Source organism: Girardinichthys multiradiatus, chromosome 19 (assembly GCF_021462225.1).
Source record: "Girardinichthys multiradiatus isolate DD_20200921_A chromosome 19, DD_fGirMul_XY1, whole genome shotgun sequence".
Taxonomy (NCBI): domain Eukaryota; kingdom Metazoa; phylum Chordata; class Actinopteri; order Cyprinodontiformes; family Goodeidae; genus Girardinichthys; species Girardinichthys multiradiatus.
This window is the reverse complement of record NC_061811.1, coordinates 6165803-6186328: the sequence shown is the minus strand read 5'-3', so window position 1 is coordinate 6186328 and position 20526 is coordinate 6165803. Positions and strand designations below refer to the sequence as shown.

General features: G+C 41.8%; 1 long non-coding RNA gene across 1 annotated transcript; it reads right to left on the bottom strand.

Annotated features, from left to right (window-relative positions):
• Positions 1-14266: 14266 nt before the first annotated feature.
• Positions 14267-15130, bottom strand: LOC124855113. Its single transcript, XR_007035011.1, has 2 exons — positions 14706-15130; positions 14267-14431 (listed from the first exon to the last, which is right to left on the bottom strand). It is a non-coding gene; the product is annotated as an uncharacterized LOC124855113 (long non-coding RNA).
• Between the last annotated feature and the right edge of the window lie 5396 nt (positions 15131-20526).

The window sequence follows — 20526 nt, the reverse complement described above, 5'->3', positions numbered from 1 at the left end:
GCAGAGACGCCCAGACGTCCCTCTCCCCAGACACCTCCTCCAGCTCCTGCTGGGGGAGCTCAAGGCGTTCCCAGGCCAGCCGAGAGACATAGTCCCTCCAGCGTGTCCTGGGCCGTCCCCTGGGCCTCCTCCTGGTGGGACGTGCCTGGAACACCTCCCGAGGAAGGCGTCCAGGAGGCATCCGGTATAGATGCCCGAGCCACCTCAACTGGCTCCTCTCGATGTGGAAAAGCAGCGGCTCTACTACGAGCCCCTCCCGGATGGCCGAGCTCCTCACCCTATCTCTAAGGGAGTGCCCGGCCACCCTACGGAGGAAGCTCATTTCAGCCGCTTGTATCCGTGATCTCGTTCTTTCGGTCATGACCCAAAGTTCATGGCCATAGGTGAGGGTAGGAACGTAGACCGACCGGTAAATCGAGAGCTTTGCTTTTCGGCTCAGCTCTCTCTTCACCACAACGGACCGGCACAGTGCCCCCATTACTGTGGCAGCCGCACCGATCCGTCTGTCGATCTCCCGCTCCATTCTTCCCTCACTTGTGAACAAGACCCCGTGATACTTAAACTCCTCCACTTGAGGCAGGAACTCCCCTCCAACCTGAAGAGGACAAGCCACCCTTTTCCGGTCGAGTACCATGGCCTCGGATTTGGAGGAGCTGATCTTCATCCCAGCCGCTTCACACTCGGCTGCGAACCGCCCCAGTGCATGCTGTAGGTCTTGGCTAGATGGGACCAGCAGGACCACGCCATCTGCAAAAAGAAGAGACAAAATCCTCTGGTCCCCAAACCAGACCCCCTTCGACCCTTGGCTGCGCCTAGAAATCCTGTCCATAAAAGTTATGAACAGGACCGGTGACAAAGGGCAGCCCTGTCGGAGTCTAACATGCACCGGGAACAGGTCCGACTTAGTGCCGGCAATGCGAACCAAACTCCTGCTCCGCTTGTACAGAGACCGGATGGCCCCTAATAAAGGGCCCCCGATTCCATACTCCGGGAGCACCCCCCACAGGGCATCACGAGGGACACAGTCGAATGCTTTCTCCAGGTCCACAAAACACATGTGAACCGGTTGGGCAAACTCCCATGAACCCTCGAGTACCCTGTAGAGGGTATAGAGCTGGCCCAGTGTCCCACGGCCGGGACGAAAACCACACTGCTCCTCCTGAAGCCGAGGTTCGACTATCGGCCGGACTCTCCTCTCCAATACCCTGGCGTAGGCCTTACCAGGGAGGCTGAGGAGTGTGATCCCCCTGTAGTTGGAACACACCCTCCGGTCACCCTTCTTATGAAGGGGGACCACCACCCCAGTCTTCCAATCCAAAGGCACGGTCCCCGTCTGCCACGCAAAGTTGAAGAGGCGTGTCAACCATGACAGCCCCACAACATCCAAAGACTTGAGGCACTCAGGGCGGATCTCATCCAACCCCGAAGCCTTGCCACCACGGAGCTTTTTAACCACCTCGGTGACTTCAGCCCGGGTGATGAAAGAGTCCAACCCCGAGTCCCCAGCCTCTGTTTCCACCAGGGAATGCGTGATGGCAGGATTCAGGAGATCCTCAAAGTACTCCTTCCACCGGCCGATAATGTCCCCAGTCGAGGTCAGCAGCTCTCCACCCCCACTGTAAACGGTGTTGGCGAAGCACTGCTTCCCCCTCCTGAGGCGCCGGACGGTTTGCCAGAATCGCTTCGGGGCCAACCAGTAGTCCTTCTCCATGGCCTCACCGAACTCCTCCCAGGTCCGGGTTTTTGCCTCTGCCACCACCCGGGCCGCAGCACGCTTGGCCCCACGGTACCCGTCAGCCGCCTCAGGAGTCCCACAAGCCAACCACAGCCGATAGGACTCCTTCTTCAGCTTGACAGCGTCCCTTACTGCCGGTGTCCACCACCGGGTTCGGGGATTGCCGCCACGACAGGCACCGGAGACCTTACGGCCGCAGCTACAGGCAGCAGCATCGACAATAGTTGTGGAGAACATGGTCCATTCGGACTCTATGTCTCCAACATCCCTCGGAATCTGGTCGAAGCTCTCCCGGAGGTGAGAGTTGAATACATCCCTGGCCGAGGGCTCTGCCAGACGTTCCCAGCAGACCCTCACTATGCGCTTGTGCCTGCCAAGTCTGTCCGGCTTTCTCCTCCTCCAGCGGATCCAACTCACCACCAGGTGGTGACCAGTGGACAGCTCAGCCCCTCTCTTCACCCGAGTGTCCAAAACATGCGGCCGAAGGTCTGATGATACGACAACAAAGTCGATCATTGACCTCCTGCCTAGGGTATCCTGGTGCCAAGTGCACTGATGGACGCCCTTATGTTTGAACATGGTGTTCATTATGGACAATCCGTGACTAGCACAGAAGTCCAATAACAAAACACCGCTTGGATTCAGATCGGGGAGGCCATTCCTCCCAATCACGCCTCTCCAGGTGTCACTGTCATTTCCCACGTGGGCGTTGAAGTCCCCCAGCAGAATAATGGAGTCCCCAGGAGAGGCACTATCCAGCACCCTCGACAGGGACGCCAAGAAGGCCGGGTACTCCGCACTACCACTCGGCCCGTAGGCCGAAATGATAGTCAGAGACCTCTCCCCAACCCGAAGGCGCAGAGATGCGACCCTCTCATCCACTGGGGTAAACCCCAACACGAGACGGCTGAGCTGGGGGGCAACAAGCAAACCCACACCAGCCCGCTGCCTCTCCCCGAGGGCCACTTCAGAGTAGAAGAGAGTCCAGCCCCTCTCAAGGAGATGGGTTCCAGAGCCCACGCTGTGCGTGGAGGCGAGCTCGACTATTTCTAGTTGATATCTCTCGACCTCCCGCACCAGCTCAGGCTCCTTCACCCCCAGTGAGGTGACATTCCACATCCCTAGAGCCAGCCTAAGCATCTGGGGATTGGGCCGCCGAGGTCTCCACCTTCGTCCGCCGCCCAATCCTCTTTGCACCGGCCTGAAAACACCATCCCAAATATAAAGTATGGGGGTGGCAGCAGCATGTTATTGTGTCTTTTTTGCTGCAGGAGGAACTGGTGCACTTCACAAAATAGATAGCATTATGAAGAAAGAACATTATGAGAAAATGTTGAAGCAACATCTCAAGACATCAGCCAGGAAGTCAGTTGGGTCCTCCAAATGAACAATGACCCTAAGCATACTGCTAAACTAAAGACTGTGGCTTAAACTGCTCTGTGTTCTTAGAATGTTTAAAACGGTATTTGAATGTTTGGTTCCAATAGTAAAGCACAAAGGAGGAGGTATCATGGTGAGAGGGTACTTTTCTGATGAAAACTTACCGTAACCAGAATCTCCACCAACTGCAGTGACATGCTCTCTAATCGGATTTCGACTTAATGGGACTTTAACTTCCTGCCAGGTTACGTGAGGGCTTATAAACAAATAACTTTCAAGTCGGGTCTGAGGTGCGTCTTCCTTTCTCTGTTGGATTTAAAGTCATGGTGAAAAGAAAACACACCCTCTTTTAAGGTTTTAACACACAAATGATCTTGTTTTTGTCAGCTTCTGAAAGGATTTAAAATGAACCTTTTTTTTTTATTTATTTATCCTTTATTTAACCAGGTAAATTATTAATAACTTATTCTTTTTCACAATAACGACCTGGCGATAGCGACCCATACTTCAAATGTACGAAGTCATAAATCACAACCAAAACTATGTCATTGGTTATTACACCAAGATTAATTCAAAAAGGTAACTTTTGTGAAAATTTGAGAACCCAAAAACTAGTGAATCATAGAAAATACATAAAACTCAGTAGTTTGACAGGATTTTCTTTCTTTTTTACCATGACTTTATGTTTTAAGGACAAATCATGGAAGTGTGTCATGACACCTCAGATCTGACCTTTTAACTCACTTTATTGGTTTTAACTTAGTCCTTAAACAATATCCTTGAAAGACCATGGATTTAGCCACATCAAGCTCTTACACCACGTGGATGGTGTCCTAGAATCTTTAAAATGTTTTTTCTGCCTTAGATAACTGAGCTAAAACAAAAGGTGTGTCTGAATGGATGCCAGTGCACTTACATGAATGAGATTTGGCTTTTTAGAAAGTATTAAAATCACCCATCATCTTCTGTTTGCTTTAAATATTGATTAATGTGTAAACGACTGTATGAGAATTGTCTCTTTACTCAGTAGAAAGGTTACATGTTACAACCCACAGCTGCCGTAATTGCCGTTATGTATGAGTGTGTACGTGTGTGCATGGTTATTTATTGTTTTAAAAATTTTATTAACCCTCTACATTACAAAACTCCCTAAAACCACAGGAGGGAGTAACTTTAACCCCCTTCAAATGAGCTTAATAAGGAGAAAGATAGCATTTAAAATGGTGCATTGGGATTTTTTTTTTTTACAGTTTTTAAAACTGTAAGTAGAAGACAATAATGCTGGTTGCAGTATTGCAAGATAAAAGGCAGATTTGTATGAAAATGCCAATGCAGTGCAAAGTGTAAAGTACACCTTTTAAGGTCCATAAAGTTGAATAAATACTTTGTGTCAAGTCTTAACCAATAACTTAATGTTTCTTCAACTTAACAATATCAACAACTGAATTAAACAAAGGATTGTAGTTACAGGCAAGTTGGAAATAAACACTAAAACATGATTTAATGTTTAATAAACATTTAAATCATGTCAGCTATAGACAGTGAAAGTCAGTGATACCTAGTCTACTTACTACTGACCAATACATGTACTTCTGTACTTACAATGATATTCACAGGTCTAGGCAGTGATTTAGACCTGTAGGAGACTCTAGGAAACCCTTCTGGCCAGCTGAAAACAGGACATGGGTTATTCCACCCACTGGCAGTGACCTTACATGGACGTGGTTCAAAACTTGGAAATCCTACTTTCTTCTCCTTTTCTCTCCCTCTTTCAGCCCTTTGGTTTTGCTCCCATGCAGGCTTTTCTGTTTCATTATTATTTTGTCTGCATTTCTCTCCTCCTCTATCTCTCTCCCATGAACAATCTTTTCTCTTCTTTCTTTCCTTCCTTTCTTTCTCCATTCCCAAGACTCCATTTCTCTCCCATGGAATCCGGTTTCCCCTCTCTTTTCCTCTCTCCAAACTATTTAGGTTCTTGTCTCTCCCAAGGGTGCCATTAGCAACCAGTTCATCCAGCTGTCTCACTTTGTCGATGTCTGTCTCAAGATAAAACCTCCCAGTAGTCGGCTGCGTCTGGACCTTTGTACATAGCTTTACGTGGTGCTCTGGGTTGGAGTGACTTTCACTGTTTAATTTCCTTAACACCTCTTCAGGCTCCAAGATCTTACAGCTAGGTAGTGTCTTGCTCCACTGGTAAATGGAGTTCTTGAGGTCCTTGTAATCATATTCCTGGATAGTCTGAAGGTTGGAGCTGGTAGGGCTGTACCACAAGTTTGTGGCTGATGTAGATAGTGGTGCAGGTTTCATTTGGTCAGGATAAATTGGTAGTCGAGCTAGTGTTGATGGTGGCAGAGATTTTTCGTGATGGAGAGGAGTGGGTGGTTGCTGAGGCGACTCGCCGTTAGATTTCAGCACCCTGCCGGCCACATCGTTGAGAAATTGGGAAAACTTCTGTCTGTCTTCTGCCTTTTTGTCCTGCTGATGGGGTGAAACTGCAGATCCATTCTTACTTGGACACAAAGAAGAAATGCCCTGGCTTCCTGTGTCTTTTTGTTGTGCAGTGCAAACCCTCAGGGTGCCCTCTGTGTTATTTTGAGCTTTACCAGGAGCATGTGAAAAGACAATATTCTGGTAAATTATTTCATTCTCAGGTTTGGCACTAGAGGATGCCTGATCAGCAGTGCAACTTTTTCTATCAGATTCCCTTGAAACGTGGCTACTATCTTGTTTGATGGGAGTCCGTAGGAGGCAGGTGGCCCCTGAGCTCCAGCTATTTGTATCCCAGCTGCCATCATCATCACTAGAACTAGCATTGCAACTTTGGAGACTTGTAGTCCAGTCATTGGGGCTAGAGGTCTTCAGACTGCCCAGCGACCGCCTCTTTAGTGGAGAAATCGATCCCCTAAGGTTGGGTAATGAACCCTGGAGGCTGGACAAAGATCCTTGAAGACTTGGCAAAGAACCTTGTAGACATGGAACAGAATCTTTGAGATTAGAAAAAGAGACTTTTGAACTGTGACTGGTGGAGCTACGAAGACTTGAAAGAGACCCTTTAAGTACAGGGGAGGACTGACGGCGCCGTGGACGCTCTTCCTCCTGGTCACTGTAGAGTCCAGAGAACACTGGGCAAGATGCAGTTGAAGAGCAGGATCCCCGATCTTGCCGAGCTGAACCTGTTCTGGATCCTGGTTGTCTCCTTAAAGTAGCCATATTTATCACCTTTCTTCTCTTACTTTGAAAAATCCTTTGTGATCCTTTCTGTACAGACTCAAGCCTGAGACCATCATCTGAAATGGACACAAACAATTTAACCATGCCAGACTCTGTCCACTGGTTTTCTTTCCTCTGGCTTTGCCCAGTTTTAACCGTCTGCCCCAGTTGTCCTGGTCTCCAATAGTGCACCCAAGCTGTTGCAGGGTGACACACTTTCACCAGAACAACACAGCACACACGGAAAACTCAAAGAGGTCAGCATGTGATTGTGCCTTTCATGCACAATCTCATTCAGTTTCTTCTTTTTGAAAATAGCATTATAGATGAGCAGCTGCATCACCAGTGGTTCATCGCTGGCCACCGTTTGTAATGAATTTGTGTATTGACACTGATGGTGTACAAATACAGCAGGATATTCAGGTCAGGAATATTGACCAAAGCAAACATGTGAAATCTGGTTTGTGGGCAGCGGGGAATCAGAGTAGACAATAATTGATTGATTCCACATGGTATTTTTTATTGTTAGCTGTTCTGCCAGTAAAGCTTTGGGAACTCAAGAAGCAAAATAATGTACATTTGTGATCTCTATAATCAGGAACATACGTTTTCTGTTAAGGTGATGTGGTTGACAAGCAACTCTTGATTGGATGAAAAGGTGCAACTCGAGCAGATGTTTGTGTGTCCAGATGCCAGGATGTCAAAGTTGTGATCATAAGCATCATATCTGAAGCGCAGAAGATTATGCTAGTTGCTGGGAACATACACATGATCAAGTAACATTTTGTTGGTTTTCATTCTATGCAACATCTAGTTTGGACACACCTTCTCATTTAAAGAGTTTTCTTTATTTTCATGACCATGAATATTGTAGCTTCACACTGAAGGCATCAAAACTATAAATTAACACATGTGGAATTATATACTGAACAAAAAAGTGTGAAACAACTGAAAATATGTCTTATATTCTAGGTTCTTCAAAGTAGCCACCTTTTGCTTTGATTACTGCTCCGCACACTCTTGGTATTCTGTTGATGAGCTTCAAGAGGTAGTCACCTGAAATGGTTTTCCAGCTCACCCCAAACCATCTCGATTGGGTTCAGGTCCGGTGACTGTGGAGGCCAGGTCATCTGGCGCAGCACCCCATCACTCTCCTTCTTGGTCAAATAGCCCTTACACAGCCTGGTGGTGTGTTTGGGGTCATTGTCCTGTTGAAAAATAAATGATGGTCCAACTAAACGCAAACCGGATGGAATAGCATGCCGCTGCAAGATGCTGTGGTAGCCATGCTGGTTCAGTATGCCTTCAATTTTGAATAAATCCCCAACAGTGTCACCAGCAAAGCACCCCCACACCATCACACCTCCTCCTCCATGCTTCACGGTGGGAACCAGGCATGTAGAGTCCATCCGTTCACCTCTTCTGCGCCGCACAAAGACACTGTGGTTGGAACCAAAGATCTCAAACTTGGACTCATTCAGACCAAAGCACAGATTTCCACTGGTCTAATGTCCATTCCTTGTGTTCTTTAGCCCAAACAAGTCTCTTCTGCTTGTTGCCTGTCCTCAGGAGTGGTTTCCTAGCAGCTATTTTACCATGAAGGCCTGATTCACACAGTCTCCTCTTAACAGTTGTTCTAGAGATGTGTCTGCTGCTAGAACTCTGTGTGGCATTGACCTGTTCTCTAATCTGAGCTGCTGTTAACCTGCGATTTCTGAGGCTGGTGACTCGGATGAACTTATCGTCCGCAGCAGAGGTGACTCTTGGTCTTCCTTTCCTGGGGTGGTCCTCATGTGAGCCAGTTTCTTTGTAGCGCTTGATGGTTTTTTCGACTGCATTTGGGGACACTTTCAAAGTTTTCCCAATTGTTTGGACTGACTGACCTTCATTTCTTAAAGTCATGATGGCCACTCGTTTTTCTTTACTTAGCTGCTTTTTTCTTGCGATAATACAAATTCTGATAGTGTATTCAGTAGGACTATCAGCTGTGTACTGTATCCATCTCCTGCACAACACAACTGATGGTCCCAACCCCATTTATAAGGCTTGAAATCCCACTTATTAAACCTGACAGGGCACACCTGTGAAGTGAAAACCATTTCAGGTGACTACCTCTTGAAGCTCATCAACAGAATGCCAACAGTGTGTGGAGCAGTGATCAAAGCAAAAGGTGGCTACTTTGAAGAACCTAGAATATAAGACATATTTTCAGTTGTTTCACACTTTTTTGTTCAGTATATAATTCCACATGTGTTAATTCATAGTTTTGATGCCTTCAGTGTGAAGCTACAATATTCATAGTCATGAAAATAAATCCAAACTTTTGGTATCTATCTATCTATCTATCTATCTATCTATCTATCTATCTATCTATCTATCTATCTATCTATCTATCTATCTATCTATCTATCTATCTATCTATCTATCTATCTATCTATCTATCTATCTATCTATCTATCTATCTATCTATCTATCTATTGAGAGAAAGAGAGAGAGAGAGAGAGAGAAAGAGAGAGATGCACTAGTTCACAAAAAGTAAGTACACCCTGTTATCCACTGAACTATTGAGCACACACCTTTATTGCAAAGGAGGCAAATGACAGTATGCAACCAAGCCAGAATTGGAGAGCTGCTTTGCTGAAAGGTAAAGAGTGAATTTTAGAGGTAATGGAATCACTGAATAAACCTAGTTCTTTCTCCTGAATCAAATGTTAAAAGGTATAATCAGAAGGAGGAGGTCTGGAAGCTTATGGAAGATGGAGAGCAAGATGAGGGAGGAGAAAAAGAACCCTTAGAGAAAGTGCTGCTGCTTAACAATCTACCTGTAAGGAGCAGTTATTTCAAACTAATCACATTTTAAATTCAGCTAGTGGAACCTTTAATTACAGTGTGCTTTAGAGCTGAGGGCGAATCATTTATTAACCATATGCAGAACAATTTCTATGCGATAAATCTTGTCCTTACCAATCCTCACACCACTTATAAAAGCTATAATTGAAGTTACAGATTTTTCCGAGGCAGTTTTACTTTAGTGACAAAAAGAGATATCACAAAGCAGAACCTTTTTTTAATTTTAATCTGTAAAAAATGTTGGTATGTCAGTTTTTATAAATCATTTACACATTTATATAATTTGTATTTAGCAGTTACCAGTGGTACCAGCTGAAATGCATACAACCAAACACATCCCCACACCCCCAACAAACCCATTCAACATAACAATATCCCCAAATAAATACAAATACTTCAACATATTAGAAACATTAAGAACCACTTTGTAAAAACCGAGAATGTCTTTTTGTTTTCAAAGAGAAACAGACTCTGTTTTACAGCATCTAGGCCAAATGCAGTCCAAGCTCAAAAACACAAAAATATCCTTTATGCTGCGAATCAGATACAAACTACAGCATCATCATTGTGTTCAGCAACATTTTCTTACAAAGCTTATACAGGGCACACCACAGGGCGGCACCAATTCCTGTAGACTAGACATTCAAATAAGCGATAGTAAATTGATAAAACGTTTTCTTTTTTTTTTTTGCATTGTGGCTTTACCTATAGGCCACCCTGAGCAGAAAGACGTATGGCCCATATGTAAAAGAAATATTTTCAAGGGTCAATCACACAATAAATTTTCCATCTTTTGATGGAACAAACATTGGCTTTGCTAATAAAATGGATGATGGCTCGCAAAATCATGTTTATGGCCTCCAAAGCAATTCTTTTAAAGCAACTGCCAGATAAAGTTTTCAAAGAAATGGTTGAGTATTGCTCAGTATTTTGATAAAGTAAAACACTGCATTTGGACACTTTCTAAAATCAGTTTCTGCTCATACAAGTAAGAGTACACGTATACTCAGCAGAGAATAATATTAATTTCTTGAACTGCTGAAAAGGCTGAAAGATAAAAAGAGATGTAATATTCCTCCATTTAACTTTAATGTGAATACCTAATTATTCTTGGCTCAGATAACGTTTTATTTATTAATAAGTTATAAAACAAAACAACAGAACCAATAAAACACCCCATTTCCCGTGCTGTCAACACTGAAGTTGCCATGGAAACAGTGGTTTGTAATTTAGATCAGTTTTTCCTCTTTATCTTTGTGCTAGAGTAATCTGTATCACTTTTACTGCAAATGTCAAAGCAATATAAAACAGACACATATATGAAATGTCAGATGCGCCATCCAACTGAGAAGATGGAACCTGACAGCAAATATAAGCCATATTTCTTATTTCAATGGCAAGAAAAGACTTGCAATGATGCATCCTTTTATTTAATGGGAAAAAAAAGACATTAAAGCACTGCAAATTGAAATGAATGGCTTTGCTGTGCGTAAAAGCTTTGCAAAGCTACAGGTCGGCTCAACATGATTGAAACGTTCCAGCATGCACATCAAGCACATGCACAGTCCCTCACTGATTTATCAATGCAATTACGTTTGTGTATATTTATGTAACAGCTCCCTCATGTGGCAAACCCAGAAAAAACACCTATTTAATGTATTCTGGTAAGCTATTTCATTACGTCTTCCTACCCACTCTTGCACCGTATCTATGTGAGACAAATTATGTTATCATAAACCCATATCCCTAAGATAAATCTACTGTTGTATGTGTTCTCGGTTTTTTTTCCAAGCCATTCCATTTAACATATGAATAATTCGGGCATAAATACATGGGATGAAGAGTTGTTTCTGCATGTGCACAAAAGAGAAAACTGGGCAAATAACCAATTTAAAAATGTTATACTAGAAGCCTGTAAAAGAGGCAGTTTGTTCCCATTTTGTTAGCTGAACCTATGACAAATGCCACAGAAAACGCAGTTTGGCATGCTTGAAATAAGGTCAGATTAAGTAATTTCTAAAGAGCTTTTAGCTGAAAACTGACGACATATGATCAGCTGAAGGATGATGCATCTCTCATATCCTGTTTGAAAGTTTGTTCAGGCCTCAGACTTCTTATTTCGTTTTTTGCACATGGAATTTGAAGATCCTTCAGATAGCTCTGATTACATTTGCTCAAGACCAATTTAAAAAGGTTCCAAGAATTTCTTGTTTCAGGAAACAGGTGTTAGCTTAAAACCTGTTGGTGTTCATGGTAAGATACATCATCATTATTTATAATAATAATATTAATGAATAAACTTTATTTAATAGGGACAGTGTACAGCTCAAACATAAATGTTACAATTTGATGGACTGTACCATATTATAGCATAAGCTAATTCACATCTGCATTCCATTGGTAGAAACGGCTGTTGTCTTTTGGGTTTTTCCTTATGCTGTACTTGGTGAATAGTAACATTATCGCTTCCAACATGAGCAGATCAGTGGATAATCCAGTTGAATTAACATTTTCTTGATTGCTTTTAAGCTGCTATGTGTATATTCACTGTTTATTCTCAGACTCATGATTGCACCTTGTATAAATTAGATAAATAACAGGATCTCTTTAAATCAAGGAGAGAAATGCACATTTTGTTGTTCTTTGCAAAATAATTGATGTAATTTATCCACTTCTATTTCAAGCCTTCTGTCTTATCATACTAGTATTAATGATACCAGGTATCAAATACTGTTAATGGTCACCAGAGTAAAAACAGAATTGGGCAAAAATGTATTTTCCTTTTCAGATTTACATTTTCGGAATAATCATCAACATCATTCTTCAGAAACACATATGCTATATATTTTAAAAAGTCTTCTAATATATTCTCTGAAAGAAAATTATAACTGTTATATGTAACCTTTTACTGGTAAGGAATTTAAAAACATTTTTTTTTTCATGTTTCACTTTTAAACTTGCTTTATTTCTGTCTTTTACCTTGAAAGTGTTGCAGTTTCTGTCCATGCCCACACCTTGACCAAAACTCTCAGAAAAATTTCAATAAAGAAATGAAATGCTTTAAATACATTTTATCCTATTTTTATTTATCGTTTGCTGCCTCTTTGGGGACTGTATGTAATTCAGGTGCTGTTCGATGTGCTGCACTTGGCCCTGGGATGACTGGAAACAGCCCAACATATAAGAGCTGCCTTTAAACTCTTTTGTTTCTTAAACACCATTAAATAGGAACTAAAAGTAACAAGTTTTGTGATTTTTTTTTGTGTCAACAAAAAAACAATAAAAATGCAGGGAAAGAAAATCCCGATAAGAAGAACCTAGTGGTGTCTCGTGAAGAACCCTGCAGGGAGGTGGAGATTTAAATGAGAAAATAGAGCTGTCCTGAGCGTTTAATGCTGTCTTGTTCTGTCGGTAATGATCAGTTTATATGCCTGGGCAGGATTCATGAATATCACTGAGTTAATAGCATGCTGCATTTTCACAAAAGACAAATAGGAAAGGCAGGAATGGAAATAACAATGTTGCCCTGAGATTCTCAGGAGAATGTATAAATAATTCTTGTCCTGACAACACTGTCATTGTAAAGGCCTTATATTTTCAGACTCAATGATCTGTATTTTCCCAACAGACACTGTAAAAGATCTTGATTATAAAACTATAAACTTGATTTTGTCAAGGTGTGAGGTTGGGTTGGACCGAAATGCAGACAAACCTCCGGAAGCAGCATTGTGTGAGGTAATTCCTTCTTCTTTAATAACAACAAATAGAAAAACTTACATTTCCAGCCACAACAGACCAGAAGACATCAAGGGACTTGCCAAGGATGAGACATGAGGAACCAGCGAGGAATTGTGGAAACAACCAGCTTATAAACCGAGGGAGGAGGAGTGTGGACCAATGAGAGAAGAAGGCAGGCAATCAGATGGAAGTGGTAACAAGTGAGGAACTGAGCAGCTGGGAAGCTGAGGGAATGTGACTAATTACAGCGAGCAGAGCGAAATACAACTTGAGGGACAGAGCAAGGAAACCTGAACTAAATGACAAAACCTGGCATTAACCAATATGAAGGAAACAGAAGAAACATAAACGCTACGTGACTGACTGCAACTAACGATCTGACAGAAAGGAAATAAACATGAGACTAGACAAGGAGAACTACACTAAAATAACAAACCTGGGGAAACATCTACAAGAACCTAGGCAGAGAAAAACATAAATGAGCATAACTATTAAACAGAAGGCACAAGAGAAGGGTCTAACTAAAAAGGCACACAAACACCAAGACCAGAACACAGGAAGATTACAGATCTAAGAATACAACTAAAAACACAGTTAACAGAGTAGAACGTAGAAAATAAAACACCAGAAACAAGGACTCAAGAACTAACCTTAGAAACAGAGAAACACCTGATTAAATGCAAACAAATAACAAAACATCGTGACAGATTTAACTGGTTTCTAAAACTATACAGAAATGTAGCAAATCTCTAAGATTTTCTGTGTTATTTTAGTTTTCCTATCCTCATACATTTTGTAGTGTTATTAAAAAGTATACGTTAGGTAAGTTCCATACAGAATTAGTTTATTTTCTTTCCTAAAAGTTCTAAACAGTTTTCCAAGGCTAAGACTCTTCTGAGTTTATAGATGAAAAAAACTGACTTTTCCCTGGCAACATATTTGACATTTATGCTTTTTCACACAGTCTGCAATGACAAAACCCTTTATGTATCTCAAATCCAAGGGCATCTAATATCAATAGACATTTACAGATAACTGTGCTCAAAGCAAAAGAAATAGAGGTGTGTTTGTTAATGATTGCATTACAAATAACTTATTTCTCATAAGGTCAAATATAAACAAGCAGAGTGCAGATTTCTATTACTAATCCTAACCTGCTGTATCTATTATCGCTACTGATTAAACAACTGATTAAAGAAATTACTTTTAACATCAAAATCAGAATTCTAAGACTGATTTTCACTAAGAGGGAAAGATGGTGAAGAAAGGTGCAGTCAATTCTCCAGACCAGTCTACATCACAAACAGCAGACAGCCACCACAGCATAAATAACACAGCACCTTACTTGAAGTCTGACTTTTCACTCATTTTATTACAGAGATTGAATTAAAATCAAGGCTCAGCACAAGCAGCTTTTCAATCAGCCTGGGATTGGTCCATGGAGGCAGATGGTTCTACGTGTGGCACAGGGAAGTATGGATGGTCCCAACTTAGGCTCATAGTGGGATTGGATTGCAACTGTAAAGGAGAATATAATTGAAGCAAATCTACTGGTTGAGGCTGGTTTAGAGTGGAGAAAAATATAATGTTACATTTAACTTCAGACCAATTTTACGCTTAATAAAGGAGTCTCTCAGATGAAGGATGGATTTACAGTAAATTACCTCTCTTGCTAATCTGTAAGTGTATTTTTATTAAGATTGATTAGTAGTTTTGCAGAAAGAGTAAAGAGTAAGCTTGTGCATCATAAAAGTTAAAAATGGTTATAAAACAGGTTTTAATTATAGATTACCTGTCAGTGGATGTAAAGAGGACTGTAATGTATTAGTAGGAGGTTTAGCAACCACTTCAGGGTGTCGGGTCAGGACAGCAATTTATATGTTCAGGCGAGTTGAGATGACAAAACACAATATCCGGGTCCAATCTTCGACTTGTCTTTAATAAGGCATCAACATTGTTCCATACAGGTATCAGCAGTTTGTGAGTGTGTGTGTGTGTGTGGTTTCTACAAGGAGAAATATACCAATGAACAATTCTTAGTACTAGTCTGTAAGTACTCCTTTAACAAAGATAACTAAAATTGTCCACACGGGGGAATAAACATGTGACTAAAGTCTCTCATAAGATTAAGAATTAACTAATAACTAACTATGAAAATGTACAACATTAATGCACATGAATAATAACAGCTGCCAATAATAGTCTAATGATAGATAAAGACTTACAGCACAAATAAATCATTTTAAATGTAAATGATAGCAACATTAACAGAATTAAATGGAGTTAAACAGAGCTTAATTACCAATGCTAAGCGGCTAGCAGTTAACTCCCCAAACTAACTACAGAAAACTATCTCAAATACAGCTTTAAGGCTTTTAAGAGACAAGGGTAGAGCACAAATAGTATTACTCACTTTTAATGGACGCACACAGTTAAGAGACTGGATTAAATAATATCCGTTTCATGCTGATCGTCTCAGAACTACAGTGCAAGCATTAATGTGGTCTGATAGCCATCTAGTGGTAGAAATAAGAACTACATGAAAAGAAACGTTAATAGAAAACACTGAACTAGAGGGCTAAAAACAAGTCAATTACAGTCTTTTGTACAGCCGCCCCCAAATTTGGTATTCAAATGTGGCCCCTAGGTGTCTTCATTGTCCTGTGGTAGGGCTGGCAGCTTAATTACAACTGGACGAGTATAAGTCCTGCCTTTAACTTGAACGACAGCAGTCCTCACACGTCTCTCGGCTCCAGGTATGACCCTCTTAACTGTCCCTACTTGCCAGAGGGCTCTTGGCGTTTGCTGATCAACGATGAGTACTGTAGTGCCCACTGTGATGTCATCCTTCTCTGTTTTCCATTTCTGCCTGGCTTGTAAAGTGGGAAGAAAGTGTCGAATGTAATGCTTCCAGAAGTGATCCGCTAAAATCTGGGAATGTCGCCACCGTTAAGAGGCTGGATTAAACAAGATCCCATGCTGATCCCTCTAAGAACAACGTAATGGTGCGTTCACACCGAACGCGGATTCTGCGAATATTTCACGTCATTTGTGTGCTTTTGCCCGCTTGACATTCCGCGTGAACTCCGCGTTAGCATTCGGCAACAAGCGGCAACGCTTCGCCACGTCATCAAATAGGAGGAGCTTCTATCTGCTGCTTGCTGGTTTCAACTGAACATGGCGGACATGGATTTCACGGATAATCACGGTGTTTTACCTGTGAAAAACGCCGCCGACATCAATGTCCATGGGTTCACCAGATTCTTCAGGGATGGGAACAGTTCAAGATTACCACCACCTACTCCAGGAGCTGCGTATGGATGACGGTCGATTTCAGCGGTACTTCCGTCTATCCAGGACCCATTCCGAAGATCTGCTGCCCCGTGTTGGGAGACAAATTGACCTCCGGGACACCAACTACCGGCGACCGCAGTGAAGCCAGCCCGAAGCCGGACACCGGACACTCAAGCTCCGCGGAGCCAGTGGCATTCAGCCCACGGCCGATCCGAGTCAGGCACCCAGATTTTGGCTAGCTGCTCTCTGTTGCTCCCTCTTCTGACGCGCGGTGGTTCACTAGGGACCGTCAATAAGTTTGCAAACCAAACAATCGTGGAAAATCTAAGTGCCTGGATCGGGTCGACCGTGAGCTAGATGCCGCTAACTCCGCGGAGCTTGAACATCCAACTTCAAACTAACTTCACTGCGGTCTACCGGTGCTGTATCCCCGCTGCTGAACACCTGTCCATCTGTCTTCGGTGAGTAAATAAATCTCAGCTCAATAAAAAAACAGCCGATTTTTAATGTCCACATCTCCTAAATATAAGATATTTGTGCCTAAACATAACCAGGCCAGGTCCTTTCTGTACTTGTCTCGGTAAAAGTAATTAGTTCTGAGTCATACAACTCTGGCTTGCCGCACACCGCCACTATGATCTGGTCCTCCATCTTCACTGACAACTGCTTCTTCTCCGCTTTGGTCCTTCACCCTACGTCACAGCCACATCCAGTCCCTGATTGGTTGACGTGACGCGAATTTAGGAGAAAGTTCCGATTTTTCAACTCGTCCATCGCTCTCGCTCCGCTTCCGCTTCGCGCGCCTTCTGCGCCGCGCCCTCCGCGCCGCGCCCTCCGTGTCCTTCGCACTGCGCTGAACCGCTCCGCTCCTGAACGCGCCTCTACATAGGGATAACATGTAAATTGGCCGCTCCTTTCGCAGAAACCGCGTTCGGTGTGAACGCACCATAATGCTCAGAACTACAGTGCATGCATTAATGTAGTCTGATAGCCATCTAGTGGCAGAAATAAGAACTACATGAAAAGAAACAATAGAAAACACTGAACTAGAGGGCTGAAAACAAGTCAATTACAGTGTTTTATACAGTGGATTTAGTAACGTGAAATAATAACGATGTTCTGGGACTGTGGTGAGATTTCAGGAACGTCTTTTTGTAAACAGTAATTTAATAAAGTTTTAAACTCCCATAATTTTTGCATTATCATGTTATAATTGTGAGATGTTTGCAGCCTTTTACACTGATGACATCCTGGTCTTCAATACTAAACTTCTGTTTGAAGCAGGTCCTGCAAGACTGAGCTGATAAGAGTATCCAGCCAAAGTATTTTTCTGATATTAAACAGTGGGGTTAAAATAATCAATTAAATGTTATCTTGAGTGACAACTAAGTTTTTGAGATTGCAGTTTTTTTAAAACAAGAATCCTCTTTTGAACTGCCCCTGCATCAGTTCAACTTCTGTTCAACGTCTGTTCAACTTAATTCTGTTCAACTGCATTTCATTTCATATAATTTAATTCAATTACGCCATCTTCTCTCAGGGCAGTGGAAAGGGAAGCTGCTTCACTCATCGTAATTAAAGACCTCTTCTTCTTGTCTCTTCTAAGGGACTCTTTGGCCCAGACTCTTTTTCTGCAGAAGCTCAGAAAGAAAGGTTTAAGACGGCTAGTCTTAACTTCTGCTGGGGTTTGGTGACCCGTTAAGCTTACAGCAAACCCTACATAACTTCGGGGATCCAACTGACTCATCATTATTACCATGAGTACGACATGTGATTAACAGTTAGCATCAGCCTCCAGAAATAACTCACCTGTTCTTGTTCAAATTGATGTCAGGCAGATACTGGCTCCTCTCAACCTCTCCAATGTGATGGATATCAGCTACTTTAAGTTATTTGTGACCCCATTCTTCAGACAAGTTATCTCTGGGTGAAAAAAGAAGTGCACTCAACGTTAGCAACATGCATTGAAAAAAAGAGTGTGCATTGATTTAAATAGTCTGAAGGTTGTACCTGATCATGAAGTAATTCTGAGTTATTTCAAATACTTACTGTGTTCTAAACTGGTAGAATAAGTTCCTGTAATTAACTTATATTGACGTGTATCTAAGTACAATGTTTCACAACCTGGAAATAAAAAGATAATTTCAGTTCAAGCTAATAGATGAAGGCCTTTACCATCAGTCTTGGTCAGAAGAGTGAAAGATGTGTGCAAAAAGTCAGATTTCTGAGGTCCGATGTCACTAAAATGTACTTTAATATCCTATTGTTTTTAATAATTAGTCACCAGTAAAACTGTAATCATACTTTCACAGTAATAGATTTACTAAAGTATTCCAAAAAGGTGTGTCAATATTCAACATAAAGTCATAAATTCGTTTTTTTTTACCTATACCAAAGGCATTTATATTTATGTGGTATTTGTTGACAGTAGGAAATTGTTGAGATATAGTGTAATTTGTATGCCAGAGGCAGACCTTCCTGTAGGCGTTCTGTGCTGTTCAAGGTGCCTCTTGTATGTAGTCAGACCAGCAATCTTTTTTGTAGCTGAAACAAAGTCAATATTCACCGAGGCAATGGATCAGACTGGAGCTCACAGTTTCTCCAGAGGGCGCGCTGAAGAATGAACACCAATGCTGACAGTTTGCATTGTGCCATGTGGCAATACAAAACAATGGTATTTTAAATTAAAAAGGAACTATTTTTGTAAATATTATACACGGGTAGTGTGAGCTGTGATTTGATGATAAGAAACCATCCTGTGACTATATCATGTCTCCTATGCTCAGCTGGCTTTGGCTCCTGAATCTTTTTCTCAGCAGGAACCAGCCACATAATTTAAGTCAAACCATTAACTTCCAACACATGCTTGCAGCTTTTCCTGTAAGGCATCTTTATTCCAAAGTAAACATGGTGTTTTCAAAACCAACTTTAGAAAAAGAGGGAGTGACTGAGGGCAAACGCAAGATGAGCTTTAAAATGAGCGATGAAGACATGAAGATACACACAGGGGGACAGGGATTCTGGGATTTAAGGATTTACTAATGTATGTGTGCCCAAATATAATCAGGGTATCTTTCTCTCTGTAACCATGGCCACAGCAGAGACTTTCATATAAATATATATATATATATATATATATATATATATATATATATTTATATATATATATATATATAGTACATGACTGGTTTTTGGTCACAGAGGGACCAATTATCTGTTTCAAAATAAGTGAAAAGTGAATGCTGCAGACAGAGATACATCTAAAGTGAAGCCCAAAAGCTGTAGTTGTGCAGATTAAGAGAACATGCATGGAATAGTAATGCTAACAGGAATGCAATGAGGATAGTAATTTCAGAGAGAAGGTTTTAGTTCCACTCCATAATTTCAATGCCAACATCATGTTAATGGGATTTATTATCCCCAAAGTTTGTCTGAAAGAGCACCATAACATTTTGATATGATTACAATATTACTGTTTGGTATTGCCCTAATTATGATCGTTTCATATAGACTCTTTTTTTAATTAAAATGTGCAAAATGCTTAATCAAATATCAGATTTTTAAAATAAAATCCATAAATTAAAGGCTCAAATAGTAAAGCAAATGCTTGTTCACTTTCTGAATTGCAAAATACAGTAATCATACTATAACTGTAGGAGTCAAAATTAATTGACATTATGCCAAACCTATATTTAAAAGAAAGTGGTGAATAAACTCATATCACATCAATAGATCAGGGCTTTTTCTCTAAAAAAAGGCATTTAAAAGCTCGTCTTTAATTTTCTGAAAGTATTTCTTTCAGCTAAATAAAAACAAAAACAAGTATTCATTTCTCCCTTGGTCATAAACAACCTTTGAAGAAGAAATGAACAGAAACATGCTGGTAAATGATAAAGATAATGTTAAGTCCTCTGAACATCACACCCTATGAATAAACAGAGATTTGACACTGCTTATTAAACAATCTGCCGAACAATATAATCCAGAGCAACTGGAGATTAACTTGGATATCTGTGCCATAATCTTAGACTCATTTTACATAATCGAGAATTCGTTCGTTCGTCGTCTTCCGCTTATCCAGGACCGGGTCGCGGGGGCAGCAGACTCAGCAGAGACGCCCAGACATTCCTTTCCCCAGACACCTTCTCCAGCTCCTCCATGGGGAGCCCAAGGTGTTCCGAGAAACATAGTCCTTCCAGCGTGTCCTGGGCCATCCCCTGGGCCTCCTCCCGGTGGGACGTGCCTGGAACACCTCCAGAGGAAGGCGTCCAGGAGGCATCCGGTATAGATGCCCGAGCCACCTCAACTGGCTCCTCTCG